Source organism: Musca vetustissima, unplaced genomic scaffold (assembly GCF_032173495.1).
Source record: "Musca vetustissima isolate MV318-11 ecotype Yass unplaced genomic scaffold, APGP_CSIRO_Mvet_v1 utg253010, whole genome shotgun sequence".
NCBI classification, from domain to species: Eukaryota; Metazoa; Arthropoda; class Insecta; order Diptera; family Muscidae; genus Musca; species Musca vetustissima.
Genome location: NW_026889048.1, coordinates 1 through 7,679, shown reverse-complemented (window position 1 = coordinate 7,679; position 7,679 = coordinate 1). Strand labels below are relative to the sequence as shown.

The window sequence follows — 7,679 nt, the reverse complement described above, 5'->3', positions numbered from 1 at the left end:
AAAGTATTTCCAACGCCTTATACAAGTCACCAAATAAACATTTAAAAAATCCACGTCTTATACAAGTCATCAAAAAAATAACAAATCACGTCTTCATAGGGATCTCAAAAAAATGTATTTAAAAATCCACGCCTTTTTAGGGATCTCCAAAACATTATTTAAAAAATCCATTAGGGATCTCCGAGGTCTTTTAGACTTCAAAGAGTTGTTTACGGGCCTTAAACATAAGGATTTTAAAGGACTATCTGAGCAATCAACTTAAAACAAATAAATAAGTTTATTTTTTATTATTTTTTACTCATACATGTTTTTTTGTATTTCCTATTACAGATTTTTCAATATCGGAATTCTACGAAAAATCACAGTGCAGCTAAACAATTGTATGCGGTAGATTTCATACAATAATTCACTAAAGGTAAGACATATAAAGATATTTTTCAATAGTACAGTTTTCCACCCCCTTCTCCACCACTACATCATTTTTCACCCACCCTCTTTCTCAATACCCCAACTCCCAAATTACCATGTATTCTCTTCCCCTCCTCCATGGGCAGCCTTTGCATAGAACAGGTAAAACCAATATCTATGTCCTTAAGCTTTTATATTGTTCTTCTTGTTATTGTTTTTGTTTCTGTTACTGTCACCCATTCATATTAGATTTAATCCTCCTCCGCCGCCTGTATTTGAAGTTTAGCATTTGTCGGTAAAACGAAACTGAAACTAAATCAAAGGGAAATAGAAATATCATCAAATATTGATGGTTAATAAATCAACATAGAAATATTACTTTCCCCTCCTAACCTAACTATTACATACCTCCACCCCACCTACTCCATTCATTATTTATTCTGTTATTTATTGTGGTAGTAAAGCCGGATATGGAAAAAATAAATAAATGTAATTTTCGAAATAGAAATTCAACAATCGAGTATCCGGTTATTTTTTTTCTTGTAATAACTTAAGGGAAATAGGAAAACTCCCTACGGGGATTCCTAAAAAAGTCGGACGGGGCCTACTATATGATACCTTTCACCACTTTGGGTATATTCAACAGATGAATCCTAACAGACGCTGCATTTTTAAAGGACCAGTAAATTGAAAATTTTCATTTGGTCAGATATAAAAGCTATATCAAATCTGAACCGATTTTCATGAAAATTAACACACATCATTCTAGACCTAATTCATTACGCTATGCCAAATGTCGTACAAATTGAAAGATATATAGGGACTTTGGTACACCATTTACCTCAAATCGGAGGAAAATATATATATATGGGAGCTATATCTAAATCCGAACCGATTTTCAAGAAACTTAACACACATCATTCTAGACCTAATTCAGAACGCTGTGCCAAATTTCGTGCAAATCAAAATATGTATAGGTACTTTGGTACACCATTTACATTAAATCGGACGAAAATATATATGAGAGCTGATCTAAATCTGAACCGATTTTTCCTAATTTGAATAGGTTTAGCCCTTGGGCCAAATAAGTGACCTATGCCAAATTTCACCCAATTCGGCTCATAAATGCGACCTGTACTTTTTTTACAATTTAACATGGACAGACAGATGGACGGGATGATTCTATGCATATTCTCAAAAGGAACCATTTGTCTATCTCGTTTCCGTTTGCCTGTTACAAACATATGCACAAAGACATAATACCCTGAACCACAGTGTGGTAAAGGGTATAAAAATCCGCGCCCCTTATAATATATCGCATTTTTTTTAAATCCACGCCTTTTTGAAACTTTCAAAAACTTATTATGACAAATACACTCCTCTCAAAGGCTATCAAAGAATTATTTTATAAAAATCCAAGCCTATTAAAGGCTATCAAAAAATTATTTTAAAAAATCCAGGCTTTCAAAAAAATATTTTAACAAATCCGCGCCTCTTAGAAGCTATCAAAAAATTTAAAAAAAATCCAAATTCAAAAATTTATTTTAAGAAAATCTACGCCTGTTAGGAGTTTTGCAAAAAAATATTTTTTTAAATCCTCGTCTTGCCAAGGCTCTAAAAATATTATTTAAAAAATCCAAATTCAAAAATTTATTTTAAGAAAATCTACGCCTGTTAGGAGTTTTGCCAAAAAATATATATTTTTTTAAATCCTCTTCTTGGCAAGGCTCTACAAATATTATTTAAAAAATCCACACCTTGAGATGGCTTTACTTTTTTTTCAAATAATTAAACTTTTTTTCCACGACCATTAAAAGTCCTCAAAAAGATATTTGAAAATAACCCATTCTGTTAAAGATTCTCAAAAAAATATATTTTAGAAAATTTACAACTACTAAAGGCCGTCAAGAAATTATCTAAAATATTTCACGCCTGAAAAAGGCTCTCAAAAATAATTTTAAACAATTTACGCCAGCTAAAGTCTCCCAAAAATTATTTCAAAAATACCACGCATTTTTTTTTAAAAAAAACTTACTTTAAAAAGGTCTTAAAAAAGTTATGTTAAAAGGCTCTCAAAAATATTTAAAAAAATCAGAACTTCAAAAAATATTTTTTGTCAGGGGACACCCGGGTTTGAACCGGGGACCTCTCGATCTGCAGTCGAATGCTCTACCACTGAGCTATATCCCCAACTTGAAAGTCCTCAAAACAAATGATAACACATAATATCAATTTTTAGCCCTGAAACATAATTTATTACTATCTCCAAGAACAATAGTTACATAAATTTGTTCTGAACTCCATAGATAAGATAAATTGAAGTTATCAATTGGCTATTGAAATTTTGAAAAATCGTTGTAGAATCCAATTAATTGCAATCAAAATATTGATACAAAAGACGCCTTGTATACCAAACATCGTAGGAATAGTAGCAATATTTGAACAAAATTGCAAAACTCTAACGTCTATCCATAAAGAGAGTATAGAGTCTTTCTATTTATAGGATATCCTTAGAAGACTTATTGAGGCTCTTTTCCAAAAGAAATATTTCCAAATATATATTCAGGATTCCAGATCGATAGCTTCACCAAATTTTATACTATTTAGAAGGCATTAGTATAAAAATCCAAAACTGCTTACATAGTTCCATCCCCTCTATTTAAATTGTACTAAATTTAGTACACATTAGTATGCATTTCCAAAACTTTCTACATAGCCCAATCCTACATCCCAACAATGATCCTAAATCAAAATTTCAGAATTCCAGAAGGAGTTGCCAGATCGAAACAAAATTTAACATGTCTTCATAACATAGATGAAAGTTTCAAAAACACTTAAATTGTTTCTATATATACCGCGCTGTTGGTGCTAGGTCCACCATTAATATACTGGCAGGTACTTGAAATAATAATATAGGGAACATACCTAAAATTGTACCTATACCGACATTTCTACAAACCGAGTATGGTTCTAAATATTGGATCTAGACCATATGTTTCTGTGGACCAAATTTGTTTCAAAAATTTTTGATTTCATCCAAAATTTGCCCATCTTATTATTTCTTCCAAAATTAATTCAAGTTCGAACATTGGGAATACAGGTCCACTATTTCTGGTACCTCCCACACAGGGGCTAGGCCTAAATGCGGTTTATAGTTAATATATATGAATATATATATATATATATAATGTTTATTATCGAATCTTATGTTCTAGTTTTTTTCGTATCTTCCACAGATGAAATGATTACAACAGAGTCTTAGAACCAAACCCAAACACGGGGGGACGACCCCCCAAAGGGGACGAATATTAAAAATTTTTGGTAGGGAGATTTGTTACCATATACAACTACAAAATACCAAATTGCAGCGAATTCGGTTGAAAACGCGCTCAAGAACCCCAAAATACCGAAAATTGGGGGGTGCCCTTATATGGGGGCTATTCGAAAAAATTGACCAATATTTATAATTTTTTGTGGAGAGATTTGGTACCTATTAAGAACTCAAAATACTAAATTACCGCCAATTCGGTGGAAAAATACGATCAAAACCCTCAAAATACTGAAAATAAGAAGTACCGTTATATGGGGGCTACGAGAAAAAGTGGACCTATATTTATAATTTTTTGTGGAGACATTTAGTACCCAATGTACCAAATTTCAGCGTATTCGGTTGAAAAACTTTTTCAAGAACCCCAAAATACCGAAAATTGGGGGGTACTGTTATATGGGAGCTATGCCAAAACGTGGACCGATATATCCCAACTTCGAACTTGACCTGCCTGCAGACAAAAAACAAACCTATGCAAAATTTCAGCACCCTATCTCAATTCCTTCAGAAGATAGCTTGATTACAACAGACGGACGGGCATGGCTAGATCGTCTTAGAATTTTACCCTGATCAAGAATATATATACTTTATAGGGTCGCAAATTAATATTTCGATGAGTTACAAACGCAATGACAAAATTAATATACCCTCCATACTATGATGGAGGGTATAAACATATTTTTGTATTAATTTTTAAAACGATGGCGGATATCATGAATTTTTAAATAAATATATTTCTTTGAAATTTATACAAATATTTTTTTTATTTTTTTTCTAGAAAAATCACAAGAAAATAAGGCAAATAATGTTTGGGCCACAGTGTAAATCTGATTTATCGATCTCTCAATTCAGTACAGGGAATTTTGACGATTTTTCCGAAAGTCTATTTAAGGGAAGGAATTTTATATTATTCCATTGATTTTTATACCAAAATTATTTTATTCTGAACAATCACGTTGGTTTGAGTCACTTTGAGTCTTTCTCACGTTGGTGTGCCATCATTTCCCTTGAAATCATTCACAATTGTCTACCAACAAACAAATACTGTTAATAATTTATTAGCAATTACAACAGCCTACAAATGAACAAGTGAGCCGAACAAAAATAAATTCCGACAATGGTCATATAAATTGAACAAATAATTATTAAGAAACTCATGGCCATTATACCAAAATGGACATATGAAATAAACTTGAACTGTATTTACTTTATTTATAGAATTTTAAAGTAGAGTTCTAGGCTGAAAAGTTCTAGGCTGAAAGTGTAATCAAGACACAATTTCGAGGTATTACAATTTCTGTTTATTTTATTTATAGAAAGAATATAATTTCTGAAAATGAAAACAAAGCTATTAGATACCAAAAACGACTTATGGTATTTAAGACACAATTTCTGGAAATAATAATATAACAATGTGATGCATACTTTTAGGCCATGGGATTTAGGTGTATAAAGTGACACAAATGCATATAAGTAGGTAGTTAATACCGAGTATTTTATACACACTTGTTGTTAATTTAAAAATATGGACAAAATCACTTGTGTATATTAAACCAAATATTGAAGCATATTTCTAGGATAATTGCAAAAATGAAGCATACACTTCAGATACAAGGTTTCTAGGAAATGGAACAGACAAAATTTCAGGACTTAAATGAGTTTATTTAAATAAATAAATCAACATAGCTTTATTTATAGAAATCAAATTCCTTTTTTTTCTTTTTTTGTATAGCCCAACAATTTGAAGCATAATTTATGGATTGGAAATAAATATGAAGAATTTCTCCTAGAAACACTAAACTCCACATAACTTACTTTTAACAAATATATATTTATATTTAACATGACTACATATCAATCATATTTCCAAAACACACACTTATGCAATTCATGGCCTATAACTAAAGATTATTTATACGCACCACAATCAAATTCGGCAACATTTAAGTTTCTTCGTCTTCTTCTTGTGCGGAATTAATGAATTCAATCACTCAGATTTATTGACTATTAATAAAACAAATAACTTTTTCGTTTCGAAATTGTTCTAGCCACAGTGAAATTATAATCGAATGGGGAATAAGCCGAAGATAAATAGCAACTCAACTATATATATATATGTATATATATGTGTGTGAGTGTGTTTGTAGTATATGTGGTCAATTGAACGATACTTTTGTGGAGATTAACAATTTATTTCTGGTAATTTGTGAAATAAAAAAAGAAGTGATGGAAATAAAGAAAACGATATCAAATAAATTATTAATTTTTGGTAGATGATAATGGCTATCAATAAATCAGAAAAAAAAGAAAAAATTTTATAAAATTATTATTGACACCGGATTAGAGATGGGTAGTGGGTAAATACCCAAAGGGTAAATACCCGGTAAATTGGGCAAATCAAATACCCGATAAATTGGGTAAATACCCAATTTTTGGGTATTTACTATATTGAATAGGTAATACAATATCTTACACTCTATTTCCGGGTTTCTGTTATCAAATCGATTTAGAATGGAAAGATTTACGATACTTTAAAGACGTGGGTAAATACCCGAGTTTTTACCCAAAAATTGGGTATAAACTCATTAACTGCGAAACCACTTGACATAGGCGGCCAAAATTTTGCATACATGTTTTTAATGTCAAAGCAAATATAGAAATCCAAAATGGGGACCCTGGGTCCAAGTTTTGATATAGCCCCCCTATAACCGTATCTCCCGATTTTTTGTATATTAGATACATTTTACTACAAAATTGGCTGTAATTTGGCACATAGTGTTCTTTTTGGGCACCAAATGTCCATGCAAAAATGTATGTATGTATTTTTATGTTTACTGGTAGCCCCCATACAAAGGCCCCTATCTTGAGTATTTACCCAAAAATTGGGTATAAACTTATTAACTACCGAACCACTTGACACAGGTGGCCAAAATTTTGCTTACACGTTTTTAATGTCAAAGCAAATATTAAGATGGAAAATGGGGTCTATGGGTCCATGTTTTGATATAGCCCCCATATAACCGTATCTCCCGATTTAAGGTATTTTTTGTCTATTAGATACATTTTACGACCAAATTGGCTGTAATTTGGCACAGAGTGTTCTCTTTGGATGCAAAATGTCCATGCAAAAACGTATGTATGTAGGTCCAAGTTTACTGGTACCCCCCATACAAAGGTGCCCCTATTTTGAGTATTTACCTAAAAATTGGGTATAAACTCATTAACTGGCGAACCACTAGACATAGGCGGTCTAAATTTGGCTCAGATGGTTTTTATATCAATACAAATGCTGGTATGGGAAATGAGGTCCCTGGGTCCAAGTTTTGATATAGCCCCCATATAACCGTACCTCGTATTTTTGTAGAAGATCTGTAGGAAGTATTCTATCCATACAAGCTACGAAATCTTTTGTGTCAAGAAGGCATAACGAAGGAACTCCATCAATGGAATGACTTTCAAAATTTTTATATTGATAGAGGCCTCTAATCAGAATAAGGTATAAAATGATCAGAATAATGCAATATATCGTTTTAATTCCTGTAGATAGGTTGTCATCGATTGAATGTCCTCCACAGGTTATGTAGAGGGTTTTCTATCTATAGAAAATATTCAAAATATATTATAATAGTGGATGCTATATCCATAGAAGACCTGTAAAAAGTTTTTTTTTCCTTAGAAAATCTTTAAAATGTTTAGGTCTGTATATACTCTTCTATTTATAGAAAAGGGTATTCTATTTATAGAAAATCTGTAAAGTATTTTCTATCACTGTTTACATCTATCGGAGACCTTTAGAAGATCCGGCATTTAATTTTTCTTCGGGACATTCCCTCTTCCCTGTAGAGGGTCTTCTATTTATATTTATTTTTCTTCAGGTCATTCTCTTTTCCCTGTAGAGGGTCTTCTATTTAAAGAAAATTGTATTCTATCCATAGAAGATCTA

The 7,679-nt window shown here is 31.7% G+C and overlaps 1 non-coding gene across 1 annotated transcript; it reads right to left on the bottom strand.

Moving 5' to 3' along the window:
- Positions 1–2,526: 2,526 nt before the first annotated feature.
- Positions 2,527–2,598, bottom strand: Trnac-gca (transfer RNA cysteine (anticodon GCA)). The gene has a single exon. It is a non-coding gene; the product is annotated as a tRNA-Cys (tRNA).
- Positions 2,599–7,679: the final 5,081 nt, after the last annotated feature.